General features: G+C 50.6%; 1 long non-coding RNA gene across 2 annotated transcripts in view; it reads right to left on the reverse strand.

Annotated features, from left to right (window-relative positions):
- LOC138302044 (uncharacterized) overlaps positions 1-26378 on the reverse strand; it is a 46743-nt gene that overhangs the window by 11095 nt on the left and 9270 nt on the right. Inside the window, exon 1 of one of the 2 annotated variants that reach the window (XR_011205239.1) lies at positions 20272-20390. The exons of the other annotated variant lie outside the window; for it this stretch is intronic. This is a non-coding gene — a long non-coding RNA (uncharacterized lncRNA). Of the gene's footprint in view, positions 1-20271; positions 20391-26378 lie in introns of those variants that run through there. 2 annotated transcript variants of the gene reach the window in all.

Consider the following 26378-nt stretch of genomic DNA (forward strand, 5'->3'; position numbering starts at 1 on the left):
CGTTTCTTCAGGTTGCAGGAATCTGATTCCTGGGATCTGGAGTGCCCCTAAATACTGAATTTAGGGGGGTGTTTAGGTCTGGGAGGGCAGTAGCCGATGGCTACTGTCCTGGAGGGTGGCTACACCCTCTTTGTGCCTCCTCCCTGTGGGGAGGAGGGCACATCCCTAATCCTATTGCCCCTAATGCCCATTGCTTCACAGCTTGTGTGCTGGTGGGGAGAAAATGACTAAGTCGACATGGCACTCCCCTCAGAGTGCCATGCCTACCTCCCACTGCCTGTGGCATAGGTAAGTCACCCCTCTAGCAGGCCTTACAGCCCTAAGGCAGGGTGCACTCTACCACAGGTGAGGGCATAAGTACTATGCCCATACAGTGGCCAAGCAAAACCTTAGACATTGTAAGTGCAGGGTAGCCATAAGAGTATATGGTCTGGGAGTTGGTCAAACATGAACTCCACAGTTCCATAATGGTTACACTGAAATCTGGGAAGTTTGGTATCAAACTTATCAGCACAATAAATGCACACTGATGCCAGTGTGCAATTTATTGTAACATACACCCAGAGGGCATCTTAGAGATGCCCCCTGAATGCCAACCAGAATTCTAGTGTAGGCGGACTAGTTTTTGCCAGCCTGCCACAGACCAGACATGTTGCTGGCCAGGAACAAAGCCTGTACTGGGTGGAAGTGCTTCTCACCTCCCCCTGCAGGAACTGTTAACACCTGGAGGTGAGCCTCAAAGGCTCACCCCTTTTGTTACAGCACCACAGGGCATCCCAACTAGTGGAGATGCCCGCCCCTCCGGCCACTGCCCCTACTTTTGGCGGCAAGGCTGGAGGAGATAATGAGGAAAACAAGGAGGAGCCACCCACCAGTCAGGACAGCCCCTAAGGTGTCCTGAGCTGAGGTGATCCCTGCCTTTAGAAATCCTCCATCTTGAGTTTGGAGGATTCCCCAATAGGATTAGGGATGTGCCCTCCTCCCCACTGCGAGGAGGCACAAAGAGGGTGTAGCCACCCTCCAGGACAGTAGCCATTGGCTACTGCCCTCCCAGACCTAAACACACCCCTAAATTCAGTATTTAGGGGCTCCCCAGAACCTAGGAAACTAGAATCCTGCAACCTAAACCAAGAAGGACTGCTGACCTGAAGCCCTGCAGACAAGACGGAGACGACAACTACGTTTGACCCAGCCCTACCGGCCTGTCGCCTGACTCAAAGAAAACTGCAACAGCGACGCATCCGACAGGGACCAGCGACCTCTGAAGCCTCAGAGGACTGCCCTGAACCTAAGGACCAAGAACCTCCTGTGAACAGGAGCCCTGTTCAAAACCAGCTACATATTTGCAACAAAGAAACAACTTCCAAAGATTGCACATTTCCTGCCGGAAGCGTGAGACACTACACTCTGCACCAGACGTCCCCTGCTCGAGATGCAGAGAACCAACACCACAGAGAGAACTCCCCGGCGACTGCAAGCCTGTGAGTAGCGAGAGACGACCCCCCTGGGCCCCCACAGTGACCCCTGCAGAGAGAATACAGAGGCTCCCTCTGACCGCGACTGCATGTAACAAGGGACCAGACGCCTGGAACCAACACTGCACGCGCAGCCCCCAGGACCTGAAGGAATCGAACCTCAATGCAGGAGCGCCTCCCAGGTGACCCTCTGCCGAGCCCACCCATGTGGTGGCTGTCCCGAGAAGCCCCCGCTGTGCCTGCCTGCAACGCTAGAGTGACCCCCCCCCCCCCCCAGTTCCTCCATTGTTTTCAACCTAAAACCCGATGCCTGCTTTACTCACTGCACCCGGCCGCCCCTGTGCCGCTGAGGGTGTACCTTGTGTGCCTTCTCGTGTCCCCCCCCCCCGGTGCTCTACAAAACCCCCGTGGTCTGCCCCCCCAGAGGACGCAGGTACTTACCTGCTGTCAGACTGGAACCGGAGCACCCCTGTTCCCCATAGACGCCTATGTGTTTTGGATACCTATTTCCTGTGCACGTGACCAGCCCTGAGCTGCTGGTGTGGTAACTTTGGGGTTGCCTTGAAACCCCAATGGTGGGCTGCCTATGCCCCAAACTTGAGACTTGTAAGTGTCTGTCTCATCTCCAAAACTAACCTTTACTTACCTCCCCCAGGAACTGTTGATTTTTGCACTGTGTCCACTTAAAATAGCTTATTGCCATTTCTACAAAGACTGTACATGATATTGTGTTTATTCAAAGTTCCTAAAGTATCTATGTGAAGTACCTTGGATTTAAAGTGTTTGATGTAAATCTTGAACCTGTGGTTCTTAAAATAAACTAAGAAAAGCTATTTTTCAATATAAAAACCTATTGGCCTGGAGTAAGTCTGAGTGTGTGTTCCTCATTTATTGCCTGTGTGTGTACAACAAATGCTTAACACTACCCTCTGATAAGCCTACTGCTCAACCACACTACTACAAAATAGAGCATTAGAATTATCTCTTTTTCCACTATCTTACCTCTAAGGGGAACCCTTGCACTCTGTGCACACTACTTATCAATTTGAAATAGTATATACACAGAGTCAAGGTCCTACATATATGTACTCCCTTAAACATACACTGCAACATGCCCATGAGGCTACCAAGGGCCTACCTTCGGGGTGCCTGACAAGTAGTAAAAAGGGAAGGTTTAGGCCTGGCAAGTGGGTAAGCTTGCCAAGTCGAATTGGCAGTTTAAAACTGCACACACTAACACTGTAGTGGCAGGTCCGAGCCATGGTTACAGGGCTACTAATGTGCTGCAGGCCCACTAGTATCATTTGATTTACAGTCCCTGGGCAACTCTAGTGCACTTTACTAGGGACTTACCAGTAAATCATATATGACACTCATGGATAAACCAAACGGTACAAGCTCTATAGGGAGCACTTGCGCACTGATTAGAAGTGGTGAAGTGCACAGACAATAAACCATCAAAAACAGACCAGAAAAATATTGTAGGAAGGCAGCAAAACGTTTGGGGATAACCCTGCAAAAAGGGCCATTTCCAATATCACACCTGCAGGAGCTGATGGTGAGCCTCAAAGGCTGAAGCCTCGTTACAGTGCCATGGGGCACTCCAGCTAGTGGAGTTGTTCGCACACGGACAAAGCCCCACTTTTGGCAGCAAGGTGATCAGGAAAATTATGGAAAGCAGGGAGGAGTGACCCCCCCAAAACTCACCCCTCCCCCTGCCATCTAAAGCTATGGCCATCCCTAGGGTGTCCAGAGCGGAGGTTGCCCCCCCCCCCCTTCCTGCAGAATCATCCATCTTAGTTTGGAGAACAGAAACCAATAGGGTTAGGTTTGCGTCCCCCTCCCCAAAGTGAGTGGACACAAGAACGGGGTGTAGCCACCCTCTGGGACAGTAGCCATTGGCTACTGCCCTCTGCCCCCTGTAACCCCCCTAAATCCAGGATTTAAGGGCTTACCTGAACCCAGCTCATGAGATTCAGGCTGACCTGACAAGAAAGAAGAAGGACTGCTGAGCTGAACCCCCAGCAGAGAAGACAATGACAACTGACTGCCTCAAAAAACCTGCACAAAAAAAGTGAGGCATCCAGCGGGGCCAGCCACCTCGACCAAGTTATAGAAGTCTGTCCTGCACCCAAAAGGACCAAGAACTGCAGTGGACAGTGGCCCTGTCCAAGAAGGAAACATCCAGGGACTCTGGCACACCTCCAGACACGCGAGTCCTGACCACCCTGCACCAGACACCCTACGGCCGGTGACCACGTGGCCCAACCAGCTAAAGAATCATCAGGCGATTGTGATCAAGTGCCCACCCTGGGTTGACCTTTCACCCCCCCCACAAAGATGCCTGCAGAGGGAAGACAGAGGACCCCGACCCCTGAACGCGAAAGCACTAGATGAATATACCCGCACTGTGAGAGACTGGCACCTTATTGCAGTACACCTCCACATTTTTGCCTGGTTTCCGAATGCAACTTGGACTGGAGTGCACTGGGATCCTGCTAACTAGGTTCCCGGTACCAGTGTTCTTTACATAAAACATTTTAAAAGTGATTGGATACATGTTTAGCTATCACTACAAGTCCCTAGTAAAAAGGTACTTAGGTACCCAGGGCATGCAGTACTTTGGATAAGCCCCTGGTGGCAGTGGCACTGATTGTGACAACCTCAAGGGACATGCATCAAGATGTGCACAGCACTGCCATAGCAGACAGTCTCCTGCTGCAAACCTAAAATACAAACTCTACTTGGCACACTACCTGTGTGCCCGGTCCACCGTACACTGCATTAACTATGGGTAAGACACCCCTATAGCAGGCCTTACAGACCTAAGGCAGGATACTCCATACTATATGTGAGGGCACAGCTGAATGAGCAGTATGTTCCCACCGTGTCCCTGGCAAACCTGGGATATAGTGAGTGAATAGAGCTGCCATTTTAATGTATGTGCTGGACACTGGCCAACACGAGATTCCCAGCAAAATAATGGCTACTCTGAACCCTGGGTTGTTTGGTATCAAACCACTCCGAATGATAAATTCAAACTGGTACCAGTACTGGATTTATAATAAAATGTACCCAGGGATCACCTTAGAGGTGTCCCCTGCAAAAGCCAACTATCCTGGCATATTTTCTGACTGGTTTCATCCAGCCTGCCACACCCACAGTCTATATTCAAACCTTGGTGGAGAGCCCAGTCTCCCTGGTTCGTAAATCAATGCCCTCCCTTGGTGGAGGAGCTAACCACCCACTCCCCCAGGAACGTGCAAAACCCCGGTAGTGAGCTTCAAAGGGCTACAGCCCCTGAAACTCGAGCCTCCAGGCCTGCTGCTAGCATCTGAGGGGTTGCCACTTTGCAAAACACCCACTTTTTGAGTGAGCAAAGGTGGGAAACCACACAAACATTAGGAGTGGCGGCCTAGCATGCACCACCTCTAAGGTGTTGTCTGCGAAGTGGACCCTCAAATTCAGTTTCCTCCATCTTGAAATGAAGGAAACTAGCCAATCAAGTTTAGGGAAGTCACCCTTCCCAAAGGAAGTGGACACTAAAGTGGGTGGAGCCACCCATAGGTAAGTGTCCCATTGGACATTACCAGGTTTCCCCTAGAACGCCCACTAAATTCTGTATTTATTAGACATCCCTAGAACAAGAAATCAGATTTCAAAATACAAAGAAAACCTGCACCAAAGAAGATCCAAAGCAAAAGAACTACAGACCTGTTGCACAAGAAAAGGCGCCAAACCCTGCCTGCTGCACCCAGGACCTGCAAATTGCTGCTGTGGAGGAGCTGGACACTGGACCGAGCCCAAGAAACCCAGGTAATATCCAGGCTTAAAGAATCACCCCAGATATCCCTTTTGAGTGGAGGCACCACTCAAAAACCAAGCAAGATCCAATAAGCCAGTGAAGGTCGCTTCACTGGCTGGCCGATATGTCCACAACTGGAATTTGCAGCCGGACCCCACGACACACTAACTACCGTCCCGGATGTGACCTACAAGTGTGCCAAGATTGGTGGCACTGTGCCCTCCAGTGGCCGAGTTACGCCAATTCCCTGGGACAACCTCAAACCAGCTCCCCAGGAGCTGAAAGTATCAGGAGGAAGCTCCTGTAGAGGGACTTTAATAACACCCTGGGACCTACCACCAGAATGCTCACAGTGTCCTGTAAGCAGCCAGAGAGCCTCACCTCCAAAAGGTCTCAGTTGCGCACAGCTCTGGATCTCACCCCGCATCCGGCCGCTCTGCGCCCGCAACAAGGAACCAGCTGTGCTCCACTGATCCCCAAACCCTTGCGACCGCGACAGCCCAAGGGGACCCCCAGAAACCATCTTTTCCAAGTGGCCCCTACAGGTGGCCCTGTGCCAAAAGCGTTTCCTACACTGCTCCCGCCGGAAACGGGAGCCGCAAGAGGCTCTCCGGCTGGTGCAAGGTGCCTACTGACTGCTGCGACCACAATGCAAAAAAAAAAAAAAAAAATAGAGACTGGTAACTCAATTGTACGATTTTGAATGGTAACTGTACATTGATTCCAATGATGCGTAATTATGGGCAGAAAGACTAACTTTATTACAACTTTTAAAACTAATATATAAAAAAGTATTTGAAAGATCTTGGTCTTAAAAATTAAATAAAACTGAAGTATTTTTATAAACTCTGGTCTTGAGTTATTTATTGAGTGCATGTGCTGCATGATTGGTTTTGTGAGCACAACAAATGCTTAGTACATCTCCGGGATTAGCCTAACTGCTCGAACAGCTACCTTAAAAATTGTAGCATTAAGTGGTCTAATTTTTGCTCATGGAAACCAAAGTGTGGTCGCCTGGACCCACTGCATAGTGTGCCTAGTTTTGCACACTGCATAGAAGGCCAGCCTCCTACAGATGCCTAAAAGACCACTGCACCCGCAGCCCCCAGAGAACCCGACCTCCAGCACAGGTACATTCCTCCCTGTCTAGCTTAGGGTTTGCTCCAGGGGACCCCCTGGTCCTCACATGTAGCATCTGAGTGACCCCGGGGTCTCCTCACAGAGATCTATTGGAAAACCAATGCCTTGTTTGCATCCTGCACCCAGCTGCCATAGTGCCACTGAGGGTGTGCGTTTGATGCCTCCTTGTGGCCCCAACAGTGCCCCTCTAACCCTCCCCCTCCTACCCCCAGGTCTGCCCACCAAAGAACAGGTACTTTTCTGCTGGGAGATCTGATTCAGAGTGCACCCGGTCTCCGTAGGAGCCCACTTTAAAATGGCTCAAATTTGACCTCTGCACCCGAACGGCCCAGTGTTGCTGGGAGCTTGGGGTTCACTTGAACCCCCAGCTGTGGACTTCCTAAGCCCCAGAGACTGAAACTGTTAAGTCAAGTACTTACCTCTAAAACTGTGCTTTAGTTTCTTCCTCAAGGATGTGTCCTGAAAATTGCAGTGTCAACATTTAAAATAGCTTAATTGGCATTCATTCAAAAACTGTATGCTATATGAATTCCATTCAAAGTATTATTATTGATATATATGTGAAATAATATCTATTGATGTAATTACATGCAAAGAGAATCTTGTGATTCTAGAAATAAACAAAAAAAAATGTTCTATATAAAAACCTACTGGTCTGTAGTTTAGTCATTAAGTGTGTGCTTCTTCTATTGTGTCTGTGTGTAGAACAAATGCATTTGTAGTATCTACTTTAGCCTCTGTGGAACACCTGGAATCTGTGCATGTCATTTTGATATAGTATATAAAGAGTGAGGGGGACTGACTGAGTTGGCGAGGTAGCATGTTCAAGGTCTGTGCTGCGATGTAGGAAAAGGATCTCCCTCTGGCTGCATTGTTACCAATTCTAGGGGTGGCAGCAAGGGCAACTTGTGCAGAGCGGAGTTACTGGTCTCTGTTTGGGTCTGAGAGACTCAGTTGGTGCACGAGTCGCTGAGTCCGAGTGGCTCTGTGAGTGTGCGCATGAGTACCTCAGTGAGTGTGAGTGCTTGGGGATTCTCTGAGCAGGTCTGTGTGAGTTCACGAGTGCCTCTGTGGGTGTTATACTGGGTGCATGGGTATGTGAGTATTGTAGGAAGCAGCATATATAGTGAACCAAAACGAGGTACACTGCGCAAAAAGTCAAAGCAATCAGAGGAACAAATTACATGCAAAATGCTCCTTTTTTCGGTAGTGTGGTCAAGCGACTCCTACTTACACACTGAAACACACACTGAAAGAAATCACACCAATTTATAGTAATAACATGTACTTTTATATAAAGTCTGATATTTTGATTTATTAATTTTTACAGCTTGCAAAACTTGATACAGTGCATTTTTCAGATGTGGTAAAGTTATCCTATGAAGGAAGAACTAGCACTGCATACAGGTATAGTAAAGCGACTTACGTGATCAATCTCCTGGACTTCGGCCACACGGACCATTCACCTCAGGCAGCAGGGTGCATGGGTACAGCTCAGCGTCAAGTGCCCCATGTTAGTCTATGGGGACCGGTTTGGTCACAAAGTTGCTTGAGGTATGGATTGGGAGTCCACATCAGAGGAACCCACGTGGGTTTCGAACCTTGAGACCCTTAGGCACGTAGGGACACCACCGATCCACTTCACCTCAGGCTGTGGGGTGCAGGTGCAGTGGTGTTTTATCGCATCAGGTCTGGTGCTGGAGTTCCTTGTGGTTGTAAGGAGCCACGCAGAAACAGTCTATAGGCATCGACTTGGGGTTTAGTCCGAACAAGCCAACAAGTGGCCTCAGGTCTCACGAGGCAGAGAGATGTGGGGACAGCCTTGGTCCTCTTCTCCTAGGCCCAGGGCAGACGGGTGCAGAGGTGTCCTGAGACATGGGGTCTTTGTCACTCACTGTTGCTAGGGGTCTGCAGAATCAGGCTGCAAACGCTGTCAGGATGTCCACATAGGGCAAGGCCTGGGTAGGCTGTGTCTGAAACGCCTGGGGACCATGGGGACACCACTGGCCCACTTCAACTCGGGCTAGGCAGCTCAGCTGCAGTGATGTTGCCCAGTGTTGGGTTTTTGGCAGTCAAGGTCCTCATGGTTCTTCCTTGGGTGCCTGCAGATGCAGGGCAGCAGCTCATGTAATCCAAAAGAGTTCTTCTTGGTGATTTGTGAAGCACGGACAGCGCTCCCTGATTTTTGGAACCTGCAGTGGAAGGACAGGTCAGATGCTCCTCAAGGGCCAGGCGCAGCAGGCTTGGCACCACGTCAGTCGTGCTTCTTAGGTCTATGGTTTTGCAGTCTTGTTGCACACTCCTTTTGTGTCATGGAAGAAAGTCAGAGAATCTGTGTAGGAAAGTGCCCTTGTTGGCATGGTTGCCCCCCACTTTTTGTCTGATATTGGTGATAACTTGACAGAGCGTGATGGGATCCTGCTAACCAGGCCCCAGCACTAGTGTGCTTTCCCAAAACTGTAGCATTGTGTCCACACAACAGCACACCCTTGGTACACAGTTAAGTCCCTTGTAAAAAGTACCCACGGTACCAAGGGCCCTGTTAACTGGAAAGTCCCCAAGTGCTGCAGCATGACTTATGCCACCCTGGGGACCACTCACCTAGCACATGCACATTGCCATTGCAGATTGTGTGCGCTGGTGCTGAGAAAAAGGCAAATTTGACATTGCACCTCTCAGTGTGCCACACCACAAACCACTGCCGATGGTATACGACACTCAAGCAGGCTTTACAAGGTGAGGAATCCACAGGTAGTTGTATCCATCAGAAATATATTTAAATTTATTTTAGAACCACAAGATTCAACTCAGGTTACTCACGTTATCGCAGTCGCCTGGGAGTCCCCTCTGCGGTATTAGTTTTCTGGAGCTCGAGGTGGGGGCATTGGATGCAGAGTGAGAAGTCTCACGCTTCCAGCGGGAAGGGAGAGTTCTTTCAAAACTTGCAAAAATGTTGCAGTGTCCTCAGAGGTCGCTGTTCCCCGACAGATGCGTCGCTGTGCAGTTTGAGTCTGGGGACAGGCCGGTAGGGCTGGAGCCAAGTCAGTTGGTGTTTCCGTCATCTCTGCGGGGCTTTCAGGTCAGCAGAACTTATTTGTGCAGGTTGCAGGAATCTGATTTCCTGGGTTCAGGGTCACCCCTAAATACTCAATTTAGGGGTGTGTTTAGGTCTTGGGGCAGTAGCAAATGGCTACTGGCTTTGCGGGTGGCTACACCCTCTTGGTGCCTCCACCCTGAGGTGATGGGGGCATCTTCCAATCTCAAGATAGATGAATTATAAAAGTTAAGAGTCCCCTCAGGGCACCTTAGGGGCTGTCCTGACTGGTGGGTGGCTCCTCCTTGTTTCCCTCATCATCTCCTCCAGCCTTGCTGCCTAAAGTGGGGGGGGGGGAAGAGTCCATCTCCACTAGCTGGGATGCCCTGGGGTGTTGTAACAAAAGGCATGAGCCTTTGAGGCTCCCCGCCAGGTGTTACAGTTCCTGCAGGGGGAGGTGAGAAGCATATCCACCCAGTACAGTCTTTGTTCCTGGCCACAGATTGACAAAGGTACTCTCCCCATGTTGCCAGAAACTCATCTGGTTGTGTCAGACTGGCAGAAACTGGTCAGCCTAGCACTAGTAGTCGGACTGGTATTCCGGGTCCCTCTCTAAGATGCCCTCTGGGTGTATTTTAAAACAAATACCACACTGGCATCAGTGTGCATTTATTGTGCTGAGAAGTTGGATACCAAACTTCTCATATTTCAGTTTAGCCATTATGGAACTGTGGAGTTTGTGCTAGTTAAACCCCCAGACCTTATACTCTTATGGCTAACCTGCAATTACAATGTCCAAGGTTTTGCTAAGACACCGTAGGGGCATAGTGCTCATGCAGCTATTCCCTCACCTGTGGCATAGTACACCCTGCCTTAGGGCTGTAAGGCCTGCTAGAGGGGTGACTTATCTATGCCATAGGCAGTGTGAGGTTGGCATGGCACCCTGAGGGGAGTGCCATGTCGACTTAGTCATTTTCTCCCAACCAGCACACACAAGCTGGCAAGCAGTGTGACTGTGCTGAGTGAGGGGTATCCAGGGTGTCATACGGCATGCTGCAGCCCTTAGAGACCTTCCTTGGCAACAGGCCCTTGGTACCAGGTGTACCATTTACAATGGACATAACTGTGTGCCAGGGCTGTGCCAATTGTGGGTACCGGTTAGGGAAAGAACACCAGGCATATCTTATCCTCCAAACCCACCCTTGCTGCCATCCACAGAATCAGGAAGAGCACATCTGAAGGCAGATGCTTTTCTTACCTTGTAGCCGAGTCAAACACGCTTCCACTCAAACTCAGACATGCAGACTCACTGAACCAGCTCACAAAGGATCTAAAGACATGGATCGCAGAGTGTGCAGCACGTCCGCAACAGCTATTTGAGCCTCCATGGGTGATAAGCCGCCCTTTAAAAGCGTCTGATTGCTCAAATGACTGATGTGTGCAAAAATACCTTTATTAGGAATGAAAAACTTGCCTAACAATAGCTTTACAAGTATGTCTCAATAAAAACATAAAAGAAAAGAAATGTTTTACCTAGAATTTATTTTGAAAGATTAGCAACACATAACTCACCCACTGTTCAATCAGTCATGTTTGGCTACTAGAAATGGCTGCCAATACTCTTTTTAGTTTTGTTAGTTCCAGAGTGACCTCCAATTAGTGAAGAATGTAACTTATTAAAAATGTGTTTTGCCAATTCTTGACCAACGATAACTTGTGCCTTCTTCCCCTTTCCTACAAAGAACACCTTTTCACCTAATTAGCGAAAAAACCATGAGAACGTTTAAAGGGCGATTTCTATTTACTGCAGATGTTGCACGAGAGATACATTAAAAGCACGTACTATATATATATATATATATATATATATATACATACACACACACACACGCTAACAATCATTTTAAAAAATAAAATATAATGAAATGAATCAGACTAAACAATATTTGTTAACACATAAGTAGGTAGATAAATATAATTGAAAGGATCACCAATTCATGAAGCTTCATTCAAACAAGTACAGTAAATTGTATGAATGTATAACAATTTTCTAATTCCAAAGTAATTTGAAAAATAACTTAACATCAATGGTGATTTTTTTGGAAAGTCTCCGTAATCCATGCTTCATTATTTTACTGAAATCATCAGGGTACACATTACTGCGTATATAAAATTCAGAATCTGGTTGTACTTTGTAGCATCCATTGTTCTTTACAATAACAAAATAAATATAAACTGAAGAAAATCTAAACATCGTAATAGTAAAAAAATAAAATCACATGGATGAATATACGTTAAAGGTAAATAATGTGTTCCTCTGATTGACAATTTGCACCCACACATTCGTTTTTTGAAAATGGATACCATAAGAATATCTCTCCACAGTAGCTGCCTCCGCTCTGGTGGGAGGAGCACATAAGCCATCAGAAGTCTGCTTCTTCGCCAAGGCATTGCACCTTTTAATAGGAAGAAAAAGATAGTTGGAGATGGTCCTCTTCTCTCATCAGCTTGCCTAATTTTCACAGCAATTAAGCAAATAAAAAGCTGATCATCCATTTAGCATTGTTTAGTACAATGAATGACTGCTGTGGGTCAAATATATGTAAGAATGAGGAGGTAGAGAAAAAGTCGTCAGGACAATATTTAGACCAACGTGAAAGAGTGAACACTTTTGGAAAAAGAGAACCAGCTTGCCTCAATAGATGGTAGTTAAATGTGTGGCTACAGAGAGGGTTAGATGCTCGTTAACCCTTATGTAAGAAGTAATTACGGGAAAAAAAGAATATTGTATCGTCAACAAACCTATAGGTCCTCATTACAACCCTGGCGGTCGGTGTTAAAGCGGCGGTAAAACAGCCAACAGGCCGGCGGTAAAACAAATGTAATCACAACCGTGGCGGAAACCGCCAACATAGACAGCCACTTTAACACTCTGACTGCCACAGTGGTACAAACAAACAGCATGGTGGTCACCACCAACAGACAGGTGGAAGACAATGTATCGCCCACAGAATCATGAGAGGCCAATCCGCCACTTTTTCAGGGGCGGATTCAATGCGAACAAAAACACAGCGGAAAAAGAACTTGGAAGGAAAAATGCTCACCTCTACACACCATACGAGGAACCAGGATGCCATGGAGCCGGAACTCCATATTCTACCAGCCATTGTCTTCCTGCTCCTCTACCAGGAGCACGAACGCCAGCAGCGAAGACCACAGTGAGTATTACACCTACGCAACACCCCCACCCACTACAGCACACATACACACACACACACAAATACATGTTGATACATTACAGTTACACCCCCCAAGGCCCCCGGAAGAATGCAAGGACAATGGAAATTATTGTAACGATTCTGATCAATAAAAATCCAGTACTCATAAATATATATACACACCATTAACAATATATACACCAAGAATTAAAGTCCATGTGCTGCGCATAGATAGTCCGTGGACCACTGGGCCCAAAATGCATGGGCGAGGCCCACACAAGATATCCAATCAAAATGGAGCGAATACAGGGGTCATCAGATCGAAATACAACAGGCACCTCAGCCGGATGAGTGCACAACGCCAGATCTATGAGGGGGCTCCATGCCCACTGCTGCATCCTGGGAGTGCAAAGCCACAGTCTCACAAGTGAATAACAGTCTCCACTGGTTCTGGAGGGGGGTTTGTGCCCAGAGTGCTTCATCCTGCCAAGGACTGAGGTAGTGGATGCTTTTCTCCACTGGTTCTGGAGGGTGCTTTGTGCCCAGCGTGCTTCATCCTGCCAAGGACAGAGGTAGTGGATGTGAATCTCCACTCATGGTGGGCCATGGAAGCTGTCCAGGCCCCTGAAAATGACCACCAGCTCCGTACGACTGACCACGGAGGATGGCAGCCATATCTGCGGTGGTGCCACTGGCATATGTGGCGTGTCCACTGTCAGTGATTGTGGCAGCCTCAGTAGCAGCGGTGCTTGCGGCGCTCATTGGCCTGCAGTGCTGGTGGGTGGCTCAGTGAGCGTGCTGGTGGCGGCGGTGTCCTGGGACGCGGTGCTGGCGGTGTCCTGGGAAGCAGTGCTGGTGGTGGCGGTGTCCTGGGAAGCGGTCTTGTCCGCCGTGCAGGTTGGCGGCGACTTCCCTTTCTTTCTGTGCCCCTTCCCCACCTTGGATGGTGGCGCAGCTGTCTTCACACTCCCAACTGTAGTCCTGGGAGAGCCCTTGGTGGCAGGTGTTTTGCCCTTCTCCCTCCGGGCTGTGGCCAACTTCTTATGTTTCTGAGGTGGGGGACTGTCTGTGGTCTGGCTCCTTGGCACACTGGCTGCCCTGCTGCTTGGTGCACTCCAGAAGCCGGTTACTGCTGGCACCACTTTTCCCGTCGATGTGGTGGCTGAGGTGCTGGGTTGTGACCTGGAAAGCCGTGCCATAGGGGACGGAAGGGGTGGGGGAGGTGAGGGGGAAGAGGTCAAGGTTTGACAGGAAAAGTTTTAGACACACTGGGAAGGGTAGATGGAGGGGGTTTGGGAGTGGAGGAAGAGGTAGTGGTTGTAGGAGGTGTACATCTGCTGAATTTGGGTGAAGGTGCATGGGCTGGAGGCTGTTGAGGTTAATGGGTGTTGGGTGGGTGGGTGCCTGCGTTTGTGTACTTTGGGAGGAGGGATCACAGACACACTGGGAGAGGAAACTGGGGATGTGTGACTTGTAGTGGTATGGTGAGTGCACATGAGCGGTGTGTGGTGATGGATGTAGTGGCTGAAGATGTAGTGCATGCAGGTGTGAGTGGAGACGTGACAGGGAGGGATGAGGGAGACGAGGAGGAGGGGGACACAGTGGATGTTGGTATGTCTGCATGGGTATGATGCTTGTGTGAGTGCCTGTGGGATGTGTGGTACTTATGTTTGCCAGAGCTACCCTTGTGTGTTGAGGTGTGTGCATGCTGGTCTGATGGTGTGCTTGGGATAGGCTGAGGTACAGGGAATTAGGTCTGGGTGGAGGAAGTTGGAGGGGGGAGGCTGGACACCAGGACAATGGCTGCCATCAGTGCTGAGGAGTCCGTGTCGCTGGTCTCAGCTCCTGTCCCCACTGTGGAACTCCCCTCGCCCGCCGTCCGCTGTTTCGCCCTCCAGGGCCATGTGGGATGCAGCTCCCTCCTGCTCCGGTGCCACTGCTCCTCTGCCTGATGATGCTAATGCACACAAGAACAGGTAGACCACAAAAAGGTGGGGAAGACAGAAGAAAGACATGTTCAGTGCATGCAATACCGCTACAGTTGGCGGACACTACAGACACAGCAGCCCTCTGCACTACGCCATGCACTTAGAGTTCCCTAATTAATCACAGGAACATGGGGTACAAGGCCTATGCCCGACTGCTGCACACATGAGTCACAGGAGCCTGACTAGGTGTAGATGGCTCTTAACACTGGTGGGGTGCCACATAGCCTGCCTTACGGAGGGAACATGCCTACAAAACTTGTCCTGGCCAAGGGGTACCCACAGCCCACCTCCCCCAACCAGACACCTCCAATGTGCGCTGAATCAGCCGAATGAGAGCGTACTCACACCCTTGTGGCTGATGTGATGCTCTCAAGCGCCCATCCAACTCCGGGGAAGCCACCACCAGGATCTGGAACATCAGGGGTGTCCCCACCCCCTGGCCCCCCCCCCCCAGCAACCCCTCCCCAGCAACTCCCCCCCCCCCCCCTGTTGGGAGGCCATCCCCAGCTGGGCCTCCGCTGTCTTCTTGCTCAAGCGGCGAATGTCCTCCCATCTTTTCCGGCAGTGGGTGCTACGTCTGTGGTGGACACCCAGGGTCCTGACTTCCTTGGCGATGACACGCCAAATATCCTTCTTCTGGTGGGCGCTGACCTACAGGAATAGGACAGGGGAAAAGGAGAAGATATAACCGTCCGCACCGTCACAGTCATTGGCCCGCATTCCTACCCTTGCCATGACACACATACACTCACCGTCGTTTCATTCACACCTAATTCTCCCCTTCCATCTTCCATCCACACAGGCATTGCCCATACAGCATGCTCACAGTGTACTTACCTGTTTGTCTGGAGGAACGTAGAGCAGCGTGTACGGTGGGAGGACCCCATCCACTAGTTTCTCAAACTCCTCCGTTGTGAAGGCAGGGGCCCTTTCCCCAGACACATGAGCTATTGTCTCTTCCAGAATGAGGTCACAGCAGCACTTGCAGTGTAGGTCATCTCCTGTTGAACATCAGGTATCAAGTGAGTGAACAGATAGAAAATGGCGGTCATGTCCGCTGCGGTGCGTACCGTCACCGCCAGCGTACATCGTCATTGGCTCCTGGGACCCATAGGGCCCAATGTTAACCAATGCAGGATTGCGCCGCGGTCTTCGACCGCCTATTGCGACGGTGTACAACGCCAGCGCAGTTACCTCATATCCCATTGTCCCACCTTACAGGACAGGCAGCCGCCATTTCATGGGGCCACATGGCATTATGTTTAAATGCGTCACACATACCTAGGCCTTGCATACACACTAAGACAGGCACATATCGGACTGAAAAATATGTGCAATAAAATTGTGTTTTCGTACATCAGTGTTGGCTGACCCTCTGCTCGCTGTTCTCCTCCACAGAGTACGTCCGCTGGGGCAGGTGAGGAGATGGCGGCATCCTCCGGTGTACAGACCGCTGGTGGACCTGTTGACAATGGAAGAGCGACATGTAATTGTCACCTACAGACTGGACCGTGCCACAATCCATGAACTGTGTGCCCAGTTGGAGCCAGACCTGATGTCAGCTATCCGCCATCCCACAGGTATCCCCCCCTATAGTGCAGGTGCTGTTAGTACTCCATTTCCTGGCAAGTGGGTCTTTTCAGACGACAGTGGCCATAGCCTCTGGGATGTCCCAGCCTATGTTCTCCAACGTGTTGTCCAGAGTGTTGTCTGCCCTGCTGAAACACATGCACAGCTACATCGTGCTCCCTCAGATGGAGGATTTGCCTACAGTTAAAGGTGACTTCTATGCCCTGGGACATATCCCCAACATCATAGGTGCCATTGATGGGACCCATGTGGCCTTGGCCCCCCCCGCAGGAGTGAACAGGTGTACGGAAACCGGAAGAGCTACCATTCAATGAATGTGCAGATGGTGTGTTTGGCCGACCAGTACATCTCCCATGTGAATGCCAAGTTTCCTGGATCAGTGCATGACGCTTACATTCTGAGGAATAGCAGCATCCCTTATGTGATGGGGCAACTCCAGAGGCACTGTGTGTGGCTATTAGGTGAGGACATGGACCCTATATAGTGTGACTAGGTGTCTGGGAATGGGGTTGCCCCTAAGGGTAAGTGTGTGTCCAACAGTTGTAACAACATTTGCAGATGACTCTGGCTACCCCAACCTGTCATGGCTACTGACCCCAGTGAGGAATCCTAGGACAAGGGCAGAGGAACGCTACAATGAGGCACATGGGCGAACTAGGAGGGTTATAGAGAAAGACCTTCGGCCTCCTGAAGGCCAGGTTTAGGTGCCTACATGACGGGTGTTTCCCTTTTCTACGCACCAAAGAAGGTGTGCCAGATCATCGTGGCCTGCTGTATGCTGCACAACTTGGCTTTGCGACGACAGCTGCCTTTTCTGCAGGATGGTCCTGAAGGAGGTCTTGTGGCAGCTGTGGAGCCTGTGGATAGTGAAGACGAGGAAGCAGAACAGGAAATCGACAACAGAAACAAGGTGATTCATCAATACTTCCAGTGAGACACAGGTAAGACGACATCACTGCCTGCTACATCTGATACACTTGTTCTACCTCTCATCTGTCTGTCACTTTCACCCAGTGTATGGACCCTGATTTGTCACTTTCCCTTTCGATTTCACAGATGTGGGTCCCACTGTGTGACCTCTGCTATGTTTCCTCATGGACTAGAGCGGTGTGACATAGGTATGCTGACAATACAATGGATATTGCTATTTTCCTCAGTTATTGCAAATACACATTTGTGAAAGCACAGACTGACTCCAGATTGTTTTGTGATTTAAGTGTGTTTATTTAAGTGCTAAATAGTGGAGGGGGTTGTAAAATGGTCAGGGGTGATGATGGAGGAATGTCCATGGCAGAGTCCAGTCTATTTGTTTCACAGGTGCATTGTCCAAAGGGACACAGGAAGTGGAGCTGGGGCAGTTAGTGGTTGAACAGGGTGACAAAGTGGGACTGAAGGATGACAATCAGGGTGGTCTTATTTCTTGACGGGGGTCTTGGCATCGTGCTCTGTCTTTGTCCTAGATCTCAGGGACCGCTTGCGGGGTGGTTCTCCATCTGCAGGGGGTGGGGTGCTGGTGTCGAGGTCCTGTGGCGGTGCCTCCTGTCTACTAGCGCCGGCGGTGGGCAGTTCATCGTCCAGGCTAGTGTCAGGGGCCCCTTGTTGTGCCACAGTGTCCCTCCTGGTGTTCACGAGTTCCTCCAGCACCCCCTACAATGGTGCCCAGGGTGGTATTGATGGATCCGAGTTCCTCCCTGAACCCCAAATACTGTTCCTCCTGCAGCCGCTGGATCTCCTGAAACTTGGACAGTACTGTTGCCATCGTCTCCTGGGAATAGTGGTAGGTTCCCATGACGTTGGAGGGCCTCATGCAGAGTGGGTTCCAAAGGCCTGTCCTCCCCTGTTGCCCAGCAGCCCTCCCAGTTCCCCTGTGTTCCTGGGCCTCTGTCCCATGAACCGTGTGCCCACTGCCAATGCCCCCAAGTCCCTGCTGTTCTTGGGGTGGTGGGTTAGCCTGAGTTCCCTGAAGTGGTGGACACACTGCTGCTTGACGTGTCATGGGGACAGAGGTATGGGCCTGGTGGGTGCTGGTGTTTCCAGAGGGGGGAGGCTCTGTTGTGGCTTCTGCCAGTGTGAGGGGAACCGACTGTCCTGAGGTCCCAGATGGGCCGGGCTGGTCATCTAGATCCAGTTGGACAGAGCTGCTATCATCAATGTGGGCCTCTTCTGTGGGTGGAGTGGACATGTCTGGAACATCCTGTCCGGTGACGTTGGTTAGGGGTCCTGCAGGGGGTTTAAAGGCATAGTTTATCTGTGTGTTCCATGGTGTGCAATGGGTGGGTGACCCTGTACCCCAGTGGTTGCATTCCTGTGTAGGAGCTTGTGCGCTTGATGTTTAGGGGTCTGTGTGGGTATGTGCAGTGGACATGCATTTATGATGTGTATCCATGCTTTGTTGTTGCATGAAGGGCCTGGTGTTGGGATGTGTGGTTTGAGATGGTGGGACATCTGTGAGGAGTTGGAGTGATGGGGGGTGAGGGTGAGGGTATGTGATTGCATGCAAGTAGGGTGGGGGATGAAGTAGTGAAAGCTTTGACTTACCAATTCCTCCAGCTACTCCTGTGAGGCCCTCAGGATGCAGTATAGCCAAGACCTGCTCCTCCCATGTTAGTTGTGGGGGAGGAGGTGGGGGTCCGCCACCAGTCCTCTGAACCGCAATGTGGTGTCTTGAGACCACGGAACACACCTTCCCCCATGGGCCGTTCCACCTCTTACTGATGTTATCCCGTGTTCTTGGGTGCTGTCCCACTGCGCTGACCCTGTCCACGATTCTGCGCCATAGCTCCATCTTCCTAGCTATGGTGGTGTGCTGCACTTGTGATCCGAATAGCTGTGGCTCTACCCGGATGATTTCATCCACCATGAGCCTGAGCTCCTCCTCAGAAAACCTGGGGTGTCTTTGCGGTGAACATGGGGTGGTGTGGGTGATGTCTGAGGTGATGTTTAGGGGTGTGTGGTGTTTTGCGCTTGGATGTGTGTGTGTGATGGTGTTTTGTGCCTCTGTATGGTGTCATCTTTGCTGTGCTGTCTCTCTGGCCTCCGTCAATATATCAGGTAGTAAGGGTTAGTGGGTGACGTGGGAGTGGTGTGTGTATGTGTATAAGGTGCGTGTATTTGGAATTGTCCAATGTGGTTGTGTTTTGTAAGAGAGTATTTTGAGCGTGGCGGTGTGTTATCGCAAGTTTATCACTGACCTTTGGTGTTACCGCCAATGTTGTAATGAGGGCCATAGTGATTATGCTCAAATGGCGTTCACGAGAAAATCTCAAAAAACAAATGTAAGATTTCAGTGTGCTCTAAAAAAACATTTTTAGGCTGCTAGTGAAACAAGCTGCTTGAAATACTATCGACAGCTGGTGACTAACATGGAAGATCGGTCAGGCACCCGCAAACAGGCTGGAAACACTGAAAGATAACCTTTGTTTGTGCTCAAAGATGACGATAGTCCCACGCCAATGAGCTGACACCACCATCATCAGTTTTGTGAAGACACGAAAGAGGATCACAGTAAACTTAAAAAGCTACTTGCTCACTTTGAAACACAGTTAACATGTGTGAAAAATTCAGGATGCGGGTGTGTGAATAAGCATTGTGAAGGTCCAGCACTACTATAAAGTATCCTGTTTGAGCACTGACAACACCTCAGCCAGGGTGTGCATTTAGAAATTGGCTTTGTGGAGGTAGCTGTTGACTAACCAACCAAAAGGACCTTTTAGTTTTTTTTGTGCACAAAGAAATGAAAAAGAAAAAGAACCACAACCTATCTCTGGAGGTAGGACAACCTACTCTGCGCTTGTGCAGAAGAGAGATGGAAACACCCGCTAGAGCAAGGAAGATTAGCTCTCCATTAGACACTGAATGAACATAGCAACAGGTCATGAGCTTCGCAGGTTTCTTAACGTAGATGACCACTGCTGTTGCTTTTGCCATCTCCATTCCTCCCAATGACTCCCTCCCATTTCTGTTAGTCAGCACAAACCTTGGCACTGAAAAAATAAAAAATACCAAGCCAAAGGCACTTTACCGTCAAGTCTGCGAAGATCCACATCCAGAGCCGATCCCACATAGCCTGATCTTCCTTGCCAGCACCAAATGTTGAGGCGTTAGTCACACAAGCGCAGAACATTTTGATAGCTGCCTGTGGATCTTTCTGGTGCAGAGCTTGTGGGTGTCTAAAACTGAAACTTTATAACAGAGGGCACAAAAACGCATAGACCTCAGCCAGATTATGTTGTGACTTTAAAGACTCATATTGACTAGCAGGCTGTATGTCACCACACTAGACTGAGGAGTAATAGTGGGTAAGAGACAAAGAGCCCACACAAACAGTTGTAGACCACAGTTCTAAGAAAGACTATTATTTTGCCACACTATGTTCTATCTTGCGTGTGATGTTTAATTAAAAGACAAGTATTAAATGGAACATTTGTTGTACACACACGGGCAGTAAATATGAACACACACTCAATGACTTAACCCCAGACCAATAGGTTTTTTATATAGAAAAATATTCTTCTCTTAATTTACTTTAGAACCACAAGATTCTGAATTCAAGTAAGTACATAAATTGTAAGGTACTTGGCATAAGCAAATATAGAACTTGGAATGAAAACAGTAAGGTACACAGTTCTGGCAAATATGCAAATAACCTATTTTAAAAGAGGACACTGCAAAATTCAACAGTTGCTGTAGGAGGTAAGTAGAAGTTAATTTAGCAGGTAAGTAAAGCACTTACAAGTTCAGTCTCCAGGGCATAGACAGCCGACTGTTGGGGGTTCAAGTCAACCACAAACACCCAGTACCAGCAACACAGGGGTGGTCAAGTGCAGAGGTCAAAGTAGCATAGGCGCTTATGGAGAAAAGGGGTGCTCTGGTTCCACTCTGCTAGCAGGTAACTACCTGCGCCCTCTGGGAGCAGACCCGGGGAGTTTTGTATAGCACTGGGTTGGGCGGTGTCCCAAACAGGCGCACAGGGCCAGCCAGGTGCAGTGTGCAAAGTAGGTGTCAGGTTTTGAATAGAAATCAATGGAGGGACTCAGGGGCCACTCTGGTGATGCAGGCAGGGCATGGGCTTCTTCTTGGGCCAGCCACCGACTGGGCTAGGATGAGGGACGCCTGCTGGTCACTTCTGGAGCGGTAGTTGGTTCCTCTTGGGCCTGGGGGCTGCAGGGGCAGTGCTTCTTCCAGGCGTTGGGATCTCTGTTACCAGGAAGTTGCGGTGAGGGGGAGCCTCTGGATTCTCTCTGCAGGCTTCACGTGGGGATGCAGGGAGATTGTCTCAGGGTGGCCACGTCGTTGGAGTCACCTGGGGGTCCACGCTGCAGTGTTGGTTTCTCTGGACACAAGCTGGGGGCGTTGGTGCAGAGTGGTGGGGACTCACGCTTCAGGAGTGAGGTGGGTGTCACTTTAAAGATGGTTTCTTCCTTGTTGTTTGACAGAGCCCATATCCACTAGAGTTTTTTGGTCCTTTGGGTTGAAGGGCAGTACCCCGAGTTGGCAGAGGTCACTGGTCCCGCAGGATGAGTCGCTGTTGCAGGTTCTTTGAGTCTGGAGACAGGCAGGTAGGGCTGGGGCCAAGTCAGTTGTTGTCTCCATCTTCTCCACTGGTGTTTTGAGGTCAGCAGTCCTTTAGGTTTTCAGGAAATCTGAAATCCTGGGTTCAAGGTCGCCCATAAATACTGAGTGTAGGAGGGTGTTAGGGCTGGAGGGCAGTAGCCAATGGCTACTGACCTTGAGGATGGCTACACCCTCCTTGTGCTTCTCTTTGGGGAGGGGGGCACATCCCTATCCTTATTGGGTAAATCCTCCAAAACAAGATGGAGGATTTTCCAAGGAGGGGGAGGGGGTCACTACAGCTCTGGTCAACTTAGGGGTGGAACTGGCTGAGGGGGTGACACATCCTTGTTTTTCTCATTATCTCCGCCGGACTTTCCGCCCAAAGTTGGGGCTGTGTCCAGGGGGCGGGCATCTCCACTAGCCAGAGTGCCCTGTGGCAGTGTAACACGAAGCCTGAGCCTTTGTGGCTCACTGCTAGGTGTTACTGTTCCTGCAGGGGAGGTGTGAAGCACCTCCACCCAGTGCAGGCTTGGTTTCTGGCCTCAGAGAGCACAAAGGCTCTCACGCCAGGAGGTCAGAAACTAGTCCCTCTGTGGCACGCTGGCACAGACCAGTCAGTCTTGCATTGAAGGATTGGGTAAAATACAGGGGGCATTTCTAAGATGCCCTGAGTGCTATCGGTCGAAGAGCCATGTCTTGAGGAGTTTCCTGAAGGTGAGGAGGTCCTGGGTCTTGCGCAGGGAGGTCGGCAGTGAGTTCCAGGTCTTGGCGGCGAGGTAGGAGAAGGATCTGCCGCCAGAGGTCTTGCGTTGAATTTGGGGAGCGAGGGAGAGGTTGGCAGAGCGGAGTTGGCAGGAGGGGGACGTAGAAGTTGAGTCTGTTGTTCAGGTAGGCGGGTCCGGCGTCGTGTAGTGCTTTGTGCGCGTGGGTGAGGAGTCTAAAGGTGATCCTCTTGTCCACGGGGAGCCAGTGGAGGTCCTTCAGGTGGTGGGAGATGTGGCATCGGCGGGGTATGTCGAGGATCAAGCGGGCGGATGCGTTCTGGATGCGTTGGAGTCGTTTGATGTCTTTTGCTGGGATGCCTGTGTAGAGTGTCTTGCCGTAGTCAAGTCTGCTACTGACAAGGGCCTGAGTCACCGTTTTTCTGGTTTCCGTCGGGATCCACTTGTAGATTCTGCAGAGCATGCAGAGGGTGTTGAAGCAGGAGGAGGAGACTGCGTTGACCTGTTTGGACATGGTGAGAGCGGAGTAGAGGATGAAGCTGAGGTTGCGTGCGTGGTTGGCAGGAGTAGGTGGGGGACCCAGTACGGTGGGCCACCAGGAGTCGTCCCAGGCCGAGGGTGAGCGTCCGAGGATGAGGACTTCCGTCTTATCGGAGTTTAATTTCAGGCGGCTGTTTCTCATCCATTCGGCAATGGATTTCAGTCCCTCGTGGAGGTTGGCTTTGGCGGTGTGTGGATCTTTAGTAAGGGAAAGGATGAGCTGGGTGTCGTCGGCGTAGGAGAGGATGGTGAGGTTATGCTGACGGGCCAGCTGTGCGAGGGGTGCCATGTATACGTTGAACAGCGTTGGGCTTAGCAAGGAGCCTTGGGGACGCCGCAGATGAGGTTGGTGGCTTCGGAGCGGAAGGGTGAGAGTCGGACTCTCTGGGTTCTGCCGGAGAGAAAAGAGGAGATCCCGTTGAGGGCTTTGTCTTGAATTCCGGCTTCGTGGAGACGAGTTAGTAGGGTGCGGTGGCAGACCGTATCGAAGGCGGCGGATAGGTCTAGGAGGATGAGGGCTGAAGTTTCGCCGTTGTCCATTTGCTGTCTGATGTCGTCTGTGGCGGCAAGGAGTGCAGTCTCGATGCTGTGATTGCGTCTGAATCCGGATTTAGAGGGGTCTAGGGTGGAGTTGCCTTCGAGGTAGTGGGTGAGCTGTGCGTTGACGATCTTCTCAATGACCTTTGCTGGGAAGGGGAGAAGGGAGATCGGGCGGAAGTTTTTTAGGTCGGCCTTGGGTTTCTTGAGGAAGGCTTGGATATCGGCGTGCTTCCAGCTGTCCGGAAAGGTTGCGGTGTTGAAGGATAGGTTGATGATCTTACGAAGTTGGGGGGCGATGGTGGAGTCGGCTTTGTTGTAGACGTGGTGTGGGCAGGGATCTGAGGGGGATCCTGAGTGGATGGAGTTCATGGTCTTTCAGGTTTCGGCGTCATCTACGTGGGTCCAGGTGGTGAGGCGGTCGGCGTGGGAGGAGTTGTTGGGTGTGGGGTCTGGCGGAGGTGTGGTGTTGAGGCTGTCGTGGATGGCGGCGATTTTCTGGTAGAAAAAGGTGGAGAGTGCGTCGCAGAGTTTCTGGGATGGTGGGACGTCGTTGGCGTTGGGTTTGGAGAGCTCCTTCACGATGCAGAAGAGTTCCTTGCTGTCGTGTGCGTTGTTGTTTCGGCGTTCTGTGAAGTGGGAGCGTTTGGCGAGTCGGATAAGTTGGTGGTGCTTGCGGGTGGCTTCCTTGTGGGTTGTGAGGCTGTCGGGTGTGCGCCCGAGAAGCCATTTTTTCTTGAGTTTCTGGCAGGTGCGTTTGGAGGTGATCAGTTAGTCTGTGAACCAGGCTGCTTTTTTCTTTTCTTGGTTGACGGTGGGCCTCTTGAGTGGTGCGAGGGTGTTGGCGCAGTTGAGGATCCACTGTTGGAGGTTGATGGCGGCGGAGTCCGGGTCGGTGGGGTCGGACGGTGGGTTCTTGGCGAGGGTGCTGGTTAGTTGGTCTTTGGTGACTTTTCACCAGCGGCGGTGTGCCGGTAGTGGGGTGCGGTGGTGTTCGGTGTTTTTCTTGAATGTGAAGTGGACGCAGTGGTGGTCGGTCCAGTGGAGTTCGGAGGTGTGGCTGAATGAGATGTGGTTGCTTGCATTGAAGAGTGGGTCTAGGGTGTGACCGGCGATGTGGGTGGGTGTGTTGACCAGTTGTCTGAGTCTGAGGTTGGTGGTCAGTGATGCGGTGTTGGCGTCGTCGTTGTTCTCCAGGTGGAAGCTGAGATCTCCCAGGAGGATGTAGTCCGTTGAGGCGAGGGCGTGGGTGCTTGCGAGGTCGGAAATGGTGTCACTGAAGGGGGCTCTTGGTCCTGGAGGTCGGTACCAGGGACTTATCTGTGTGCGAGGGGTGTCCCAATTTGGGGAAATAATGGTACATTTTAACTGAAAGAACACTGGTGGTGGGGCCTGGTTAGCAGGATCTCAACACACTTCAGTACTCCGTAGAGTCAGCATCAATAGCAGGATAAAAGTGTTTGGGGTAGGTGGGGGTTGTGGACTGCAAAAAGGAGGCATTTTCCTACAGAGGGTGTGTAAGCTTGTTGAGGAGACAGCGTTAATTTGTTGTGTTATTGATAGAGAAGCCAAGGGTAAAGGCCAGGTTACGCAATTGGTTAATGTGGGCGGGGGCATTAACATGAGTGGGGGGCCACCAGGAGTCGTTCCAGGCAGAATGGGGTGTAGGCAATCACAAGCATTTCTTGTTTGAGTTGAGCTTGAGGCAGCTGACGTCCATCCAAGGGCAGACTGCTCTCCTCCCATTGGGAAAATGCATCTTGGCTTGAGCAGAGTCGCCCGACATGGAGAGGATCAGTTGGGTGTCATTGTCGTAGGAGACTATCTTTACCTCGTGTTTGATGATCTTAGCGAGCGAGCCATGTAGAGGTTAAAAAGCTTCAGGCAGTGTGTGGATCCTTGGGCTACTCTGCAGCAAGTGTATAAGTTCTGATGTGAATGGTGGTAGTCTGACCCTCTGGTGAGGAAGGACCAGATCCAGCTCAGGGCTTTGTCTCAGATGCCAGCGTCGAGCAGCCTGTCACAGAGGCTGAAGTGGGAGACTGTCTAGAATGCAGTAGAGAGGTCTAGAAGGTTGAGTGCGGCAGTGCCTACGCTGTGCAGTATGATGCGTATGTGGTTGGTGGTGGCCAAAAGTACAGTTTCGGTGCTGTGATTGCTTCCAGATCAGAAAAGGGAAAGTTCTAGGATACGGTGTCTCTCGAGGAACTCTACGAGTTCCTAGTTGATGGCTTTTTCCGTTACCTTGGCTGGGAAAGTGAGCAGAGACATGGGTCAGTAATTCTTCAGCTCCCTAGGGTCGGCTTTGGGTTTCTTGAGTAGCGGGCGGATTTCTGCGTGTTTACAGTCTGAGGGGAATGTGGCAGTTTTAAACGATAGGTTGATGGTTCAGCAAAGCTCTGGTGAAATGATGGGAATGACAAGCTTGAGGATGTGATGAGGGCATGGATCTGAGGGTGCTCCCAAGTGGATGGAGTTCATTATTCTTTGGGAGTCCTATACAGTAATTGTGGTTCAGCAGTTCGTATCTGGTGGGGGAGCAAGGTCCATGGTGCTGAGCGGTGAAGGCGGGCTCTGTATGCTGAAGCCTTTGTAGATGTCCCAGATCTTACAGTGAAAGAAGGTGGGGAAGATCGTTGTGGAGGTCTTGGGAGGGAGGGATGGATGAGGTTTCTGCTCTGCGGTTTGTGAACTCTTCGACAAGGATGAAGAGCTCTTCGATATTGCGAGTGCTGGTGTTGAGGCATGCTTGAAATGCTGATTTTTGGGTGGCTAG

The sequence above is a fragment of the Pleurodeles waltl genome, chromosome 6 (genome assembly GCF_031143425.1).
Source record: "Pleurodeles waltl isolate 20211129_DDA chromosome 6, aPleWal1.hap1.20221129, whole genome shotgun sequence".
Lineage (NCBI taxonomy): Eukaryota > Metazoa > Chordata > Amphibia > Caudata > Salamandridae > Pleurodeles > Pleurodeles waltl.